Below are 7026 nucleotides of genomic sequence, written 5' to 3'. Positions count from 1 at the left end.
AGTACTAATCAATCCATATACATTTAAAGCAATTACTGACAAGAAAAGACTCAATTCTGCATTTTAGCATTTTTCTGATTATCTTATGTAATTTTACCCCTCAATTCCTCCACTGCTGCCTTTTTGTACCTGATATATCATATTTTCAATTGTTTTGTCTATATTAAATATCTATAGTATGCCACTTTGACGCCTCTTGTCTTTTCTGTGTATCTTCTCATCGTTCTGTTAGTGGTCACCTTGGGACACTGTTGGACCTTCCATGTGTCACAGCCAGGCCCAGGAACTCCCGCTGAGGGTGCCCCTGGACCTTCTCACCTTCCTCTTCCTCTGGTCGTCACCATCATGCTTCTCACTGAGAGCAGGGCCTCCCACGGTCCCCTTCTGAGCCGCGTGGGTAGGACAGTCACACACCCGGAGAAGGCCACTCAGGGCGCCCTGGGCTCGCGCCCTGGCCCCGCCTTTGCCTCTCTGATTCGAGTCACACCCAGCTCCCCTGGAGCCTGAAGGGCTTCCTTGGACTTCTTTTAGGGCAGGTGCACGGGGAAGGAACTTCCTCAGCTTCTGTGAATCGGAAGGTGTCTCTGAGGAGCCATTGTCAGACAGAGCTTTGGTACAGCTGTTCCCCGTTCTGCCTCCCTTCACGATCCCCCTGGTGCTGAGGCGCTGGGTTTGGTGAGAAGTCAGTTTAGTTTCTTGGTTGTGATGAGTGTTTCTCTCCTGCTGCTGTAGAAATCCTCTTGTGGCAAGGGGAAGAAGAAGCCGGCGGCTGAGGCGGTTCGCGAGGTTCCAGAGTAGCAGTCGGTGCCGCCAGATGCCATGGCCGGGCTGAGGCACGTTGAGGGGACGTGGGGCTGGACCATGGCGGGCGCTCGGGCCGCCACCGCTGCCGCCGCCTCGGCAGGGTCCTCAGCCTCTTCAGGCAGCCCGCCGCCTCAGGAGCCGGGGCTGGGGAGCCGCTAGAAGAGTTCTCCCCGACTCAGTACCGGGCCCAGGACGGCAGCCGGAGGAGTGGCTCTAAGGTGGAGCGCATTGAGAAGAGATGTCGGGAGCTGTTGGGCTGAGACTTGTGTTTCAGCGTGACTCCAAATGTGAAGGGGTATGTCTGTGGTCACTATGCCCGGCACACGGTGTTCCTGGAGTATGAGAGTTCTGAGAAGGAGAAAGACACGTTCAGAGCACGGTGCAAGGAGCCAGCTGCAAGACCTCATCAACCACAGCAAGAGGGCCAGGTGCAGAGGACGGTGCGTCTGCCCGGTTCAGAGGCAAGCACATTTGCAGGTCAGCCACGCTGGCTGGATGCGGGGAGCTCTAGGGACGCTCTGGCTACAACTATTTTTTCTCAGGGGGTGCAGATGATTCCTGGGCAGATGTGGAGGACGTCACAGAAGAGGATTGTGCTCTTCGAAGTGGAGACATGCATCTTTTTGATAAGGTCAGCGGCTATGACATCAGGTTACTTTGGTACTTGTCAGTCAAGGACATCTGTGATCTCATGGTGGAATTTGGCATGAATGTAGCCTCCTCTGAGAAGGTGGACCAAGCCCAGCACTATGCCAACTTCACTCTCCTCTCCATCCTGTATCCAGGCTGTGAATTCTTCAAGGAATATAAGGATCGGGATCACACGGCCGAAGGGCTCATATTTAACTGGAAGCAGGACTACGTCAATGCCCCCTTGAGCATCCCCGAATTCCTGACTCACCCTCTGAACATTGACTGGAGCCTGTATCAGAGTGGGGACCTGGTGCAACAGACACAAAGCTACCTGAAGCTGCTGCTCTCCACAGTCAACAGCGATGACGACAGCGGGTGGCTGTGCACCGTGTCTCAGGCTGGGATGGACCCCTCTTCATCTCTCTCCTGCGCCTTTCCTCGTGGCTGATGGACTCATCCCCACGTCTCTGAAGCCTGCTGAGACCCTCTACCTAACTGTGGCCTATGACTGGTTCCTCTTTGGGCACATGTTGGTAGGTCGGCTCAGCAGAGGAGACGAGATTTTCTCCTGCGGCTTCAGTTTTCTGAAGCATATCACCTCCGAGAAGGAAGACCCAGAGGAGGAGTCTGCCTGCCCGGGACACGGCTCCACTGGGGAAGACATCTGCGGAGACGAAGGGACTTCTCCCTGGTCACAGAGGAGGAGTCTGCCTGCCCGGGACACGGCTCCACTGTGGAAGACATCTGCCGAGATGAAGGGACTTCTCCCTGGTCACAGAGGAGGAGTCTGCCTGCCCGGGACACGGCTCCACTGTGGAAGACATCTGCCGAGATGAAGGGACTTCTCCCTGGTCACAGAGGAGGAGTCTGCCTGCCCGGGACACGGCTCCACTGGGGAAGACATCTGCCGAGACGAAGGGACTTCTCCCTGGTCACAGAGGAGGAGTCTGCCTGCCCGGGACACGGCTCCACTGGGGAAGACATCTTCGGAGACGAAGGGACTTCTCCCTGGTCACAGAGGAGGAGTCTGCCTGCCCGGGACACGGCTCCACTGGGGAAGACATCTGCCGAGATGAAGGGACTTCTCCCTGGTCACAGAGGAGGAGTCTGCCTGCCCGGGACACGGCTCCACTGGGGAAGACATCTGCGGAGACGAAGGGACTTCTCCCTGGTCACAGAGGAGGAGTCTGCCTGCCCGGGACACGGCTCCACTGTGGAAGACATCTGCCGAGATGAAGGGACTTCTCCCTGGTCACAGAGGAGGAGTCTGCCTGCCCGGGACACGGCTCCACTGTGGAAGACATCTGCCGAGATGAAGGGACTTCTCCCTGGTCACAGAGGAGGAGTCTGCCTGCCCGGGACACGGCTCCACTGGGGAAGACATCTGCGGAGACGAAGGGACTTCTCCCTGGTCACAGAGGAGGAGTCTGCCTGCCCGGGACACGGCTCCACTGGGGAAGACATCTGCGGAGACGAAGGGACTTCTCCCTGGTCACAGAGGAGGAGTCTGCCTGCCCGGGACACGGCTCCACTGGGGAAGACATCTGCCGAGATGAAGGGACTTCTCCCTGGTCACAGAGGAGGAGTCTGCCTGCCCGGGACACGGCTCCACTGGGGAAGACATCTGCCGAGATGAAGGGACTTCTCCCTGGTCACAGAGGAGGAGTCTGCCTGCCCGGGACACGGCTCCACTGGGGAAGACATCTTCGGAGACGAAGGGACTTCTCCCTGGTCACGGAGAGCTCCCCAGGAGCCACAGGGAGCTTTGCCTATGAGGCCACGGAGCTGATTCCGGCAGGAGCACAGACTCGGGCACCTTGGAGGAAGAATCACTCGTCCTCTCCGCAGAGTGTGCTCTGGAACCGGCCACAGCCCTCTGAGGACAGCCTGCCTTCCCCCCGGGGCTGGCTGAAGCCAAGTCTTCCAGCGCCTCATCTTCAAACCATCCTGACAACGTCTTCAGGATGGGTAGCAGTCCACTGGAAGTCCCCAAACCCAGGCTTGCCCTCTGAGTGCCCGGGAGATTCGGCTGCAGGAGGTGCGTTCAGCCTTCTTGGCCGCATACAGCAGCCCAGTGGGGCCATGGGGGCCTGCTGGAACAGTCCGCCTGCGGTGTGGGACTGCGGGCACCAGCACCAACGCCCACGCGTTTCCTGCTCCCCTCTCAGCCGAGCCTTGGTGGGATCAGAGCCCTGCTGGCCCAGGGGTCCTGTGTGGTGGGGGGAACCTCACACCCTCTCCGTCACAGGCACAGCAGTCCCACACTGAGCAGGGCCAAGTCAGGGTTTTCCAGCTCTCGGCTACCTGACCTGACCACCACCCCATCTAGTCACGGCTCCCACCCACCGGGTCTTGGTCTCCCTGGGGCCTGTGGAGGCCATGACTTCATGGGGGACCCCACCCCAAGCTGTCCCCTGGGGAGGAGGGGCCACCTGCACTGAGAATGAGGCTGTTTGTCACAGATCACAAAACAAAATCAGAGTCTTTGAACAAAAAAAAAGAAAAAGAAAAAGAGATCCTCTGGTGGCCGAGGTCGGGACAGCTCCTGGGGCCTGGGTCGGGACCTCTCAGAGTGCGTCCCCCTCCACCCTGTGGGCCCTGAGCCACGTGCACGCCCACCTGGGTCAGGTCGGGGATGTCTTTGAGCTCGCTTTCTGCCTCTCTCCCTCTTTTCTGCCTGTGACTCCTGGGATGCGTGGGTGGGTGCTCGCCCTGCCCCTGTCCCCTGTCCCTCAGGATCTGTCCTCTTCATTCTTCCCCCTCACCTTGCAGACAGGGTGGTGGCAGCTGGCCTCCTGCTTGGGGCCGTGGGGCTCCTGTGGGGGGAGTGCCAGGTCACCCTCCAGGCCGAGTTCTGGAGCCCGTGTTGGGGCACCTCTGCGGTTCCCCCCGTGTTGCTGATCTCCCTTGTTGAGGCCACTGTCGCATTTCCTTTGCTGGGGTCCCCTCTAGTCTGTCCAGTACATTGAAGACAGATGATCCAATGTCTCTGCCTCATAAGGGACGTGCCCAGGCTCCCTCGGGTGTTTTTTGCCAAAGACTTTTTCTTCTGTGAATGGGCCATATTTTCTCATTTCTTTGTGGTTTTTGTTGTGACCGTTATGGTCTGGAGGTGAGGTGACCCCAGTGCTTCAGAGGTGACAGGACTGGGCTGTGAGAGCCTGAACCCAGTCCATGAGCGCCTCCCTGATGGGGGAGGGGGCTGAAGGCTGGTGTGTGTGGCTGGAGCAGGTGGGTCATTGGGGTGTGGCTCTGGGGTATGAATTTGGGGAGCTGAGCTGAGGCTCTCTCCGCTTCTTGATCCTCACGTGAGCTCCCTCCCTCCACCACACTCTTCTGCCGCTCCGTAGCCCTGAGGAATGGAGCTGGCTGTCTGTGGACTGAGACCTCTGAAACTGAGAACCAGATTCCTCTTCTAAGATTGTTCTTGTCAGGTCTTTTAGTCACAGCAGCAGAGGCTGACTGAATCAATAACTAGATGCTCCAAGTGTTCATCCCCTGAAATCAGACTTTCCTACCCCACAGGGGTTATGGATTTTCCTCGTTGAGGGTAAAGTCATCCATTTGTGGCTTTTCCAAACTATTTTTGTGAAATGTGTATTATTTAAGACTGAAGCTTCCCTTCTGCTGTCTATGTTCAGTCAACGACCTGACGAGACTTTTTAAGTCTAGCTGCCGAGAGAGGAGGAAGGTCTTCGCTTTAAACCCTCCAGTGGCTGCTCTGGGGGAGCCGTGGCTGTGGGACAGGTGTCTGCGCTGCTCCCTCAGGCACCACAGATATCCAAGGACACAGCCCAGGTTTCTGGATAGCAGGATCCCCTCTCTTCTCCTGGCTCAGCCGAGGCCTGGAGCGCGGCTTCTCCCCCACACACAGAGCAGCTCAGGAGCAGGTGGTGGCTGGCCCTGGGCACCGCTCACTTAGGCAGGACCAGCCCCTCCCTCCTCCAGGGGACCCCATGGTCCTGGTGCCTGGTTGGTGCAGAGTTCTGGGCCACTGGCCTGCTGCTCTCTCTGGCTGGAGGCACTGGACATTGACACCTTTCGTCAGTGATGCTGACCAGAACTTCCACCTCTTAGGAAGTGCTTCCTGATGTTTTTATAGACATCATTACAGTTTCCACAGCAATACACCTGAAGTCAGTCTTGGAAGGTGCTAATCCCCTGGGTGGAGAGGCCGGGAGGTGGAAGGCCGGCTGGTGTGGCCAGGGATATCCAAACCCCAAGGCTAGGAGCACAGCGCCCCCTTGCCCACTGGGTCCAACCCCTCCAGCCTGGCTTGGCTCACAGGCACCTGGGCACACAGCCGTGCAGAGGATGGGCCCGAAGCCTGCACTGGGTGTTCACTGCTCAGTGCCCAGTTTCCGCCCCCAGAAGGCCCACCACCCAGGGGGCGCCAGCTCTGCACACATGAGCTGCCTGCTGCCTGCTGCCTGCACCCTGGCCCCTTGCAGACAGCCCCTGCTTCCCGGGAGCCTCTCTGTGCCCACCACTGTGTCTCGGCGGCAGGCGTCACCACCCGGTGGGCGCCCCCAGTCTGCACGGTGGGCCCTCCCCCCACCTCCTCTTCTCTACTCAGTCCTCGCAGCCAGTTTTCAATCCACTGGCTTCTAGGAAAGTGTCCTCCCAGGCAGCCACCTGGAGGCCTGCGCCCAAGCAGCCAGTTCACTGGGCATCCAGGGTCCTGTTCACCCTCTGGAGGCCAGAAGGACCAGCCCAGGTTGGGGCCTGGCCACTGCAGCAGTGCTGCTCCCCGTCACCCTCCCACTCGTCCTGGCCACCCTCCTTGGGAGACTCCCTGGCCACCGGCTCCCGGTCCCCAGCTCTGTGCCTCTGGCCTCTGGTGCCAGCTGCTGCCCAGCCTCATGGCAGGAGACCATGAGAACCCACACAAAGGCACTGACTGGGGCCACCCACCTCTGAGGCAGCCCTCAGGAGAAGGCCAGCCTCTGGCTTCCAAAAGGGATGGCCTCTACAGCACCGAGCTCACGAGGATGTTTTCCACCCAGAGAAGACTTAGAGTTGGGTGGCTGGAAAGGAAGACAGTGGAACTCGGGGCCCCCGCCTAACCTCAGAAGTAATGGCAGGTTCCATGCACAGCACCCAGCTGAGGACCGGGACCTACTGGGGCGTCTGAGTCTGAAACATGGAACAATATATTTGGAATTCAAGAGAAGGGGTGCTTTGGTTTGGATATGAAATGTCCCCCCAAGAGCTCATGTGCTGGTTAGTATAGGAGTGTTCAGAGGCGAACGAGGAGATGAAGAGAACTGTAACCTGATCAATGGTTGATTCATTTGACGGGTTAATGATGTTGATGAATCACTGCATGGCAACCATCGGCAGGTGGGGTATGGTTGGAAGGTCACTGGGATGTGACCTTCAGGATTCTATCTTGTTCCTGATCTCTCCTTCTCCCTCTCTTTCTCCGTAGCTGTCACAAACTCAAGACCTTTCCTCCACCATGCCCTTCTGCTGCCACGTCTACCTCACCTTGGGCCCAGTGGAGTCGGCTGACCACAGACTGAATGTCTGGAACCATGAGCCTGAAACAAACTTTTCCTCGTGTTAGTTGTTCTTATCAGTATTTAT

The 7026-nt window shown here is 58.1% G+C and overlaps 1 pseudogene; it reads left to right on the top strand.

Moving 5' to 3' along the window:
• The first annotated feature begins 788 nt into the window (after window positions 1-788).
• Window positions 789-3745, top strand: LOC113176962 (phosphatidylinositol-3,5-bisphosphate 3-phosphatase MTMR14 pseudogene; annotated as a pseudogene).
• Window positions 3746-7026: the final 3281 nt, after the last annotated feature.

This window comes from Urocitellus parryii, chromosome 1, assembly GCF_045843805.1.
Source record: "Urocitellus parryii isolate mUroPar1 chromosome 1, mUroPar1.hap1, whole genome shotgun sequence".
NCBI lineage: Eukaryota > Metazoa > Chordata > Mammalia > Rodentia > Sciuridae > Urocitellus > Urocitellus parryii.
This window is presented reverse-complemented; position numbering and strand designations above follow the sequence as displayed.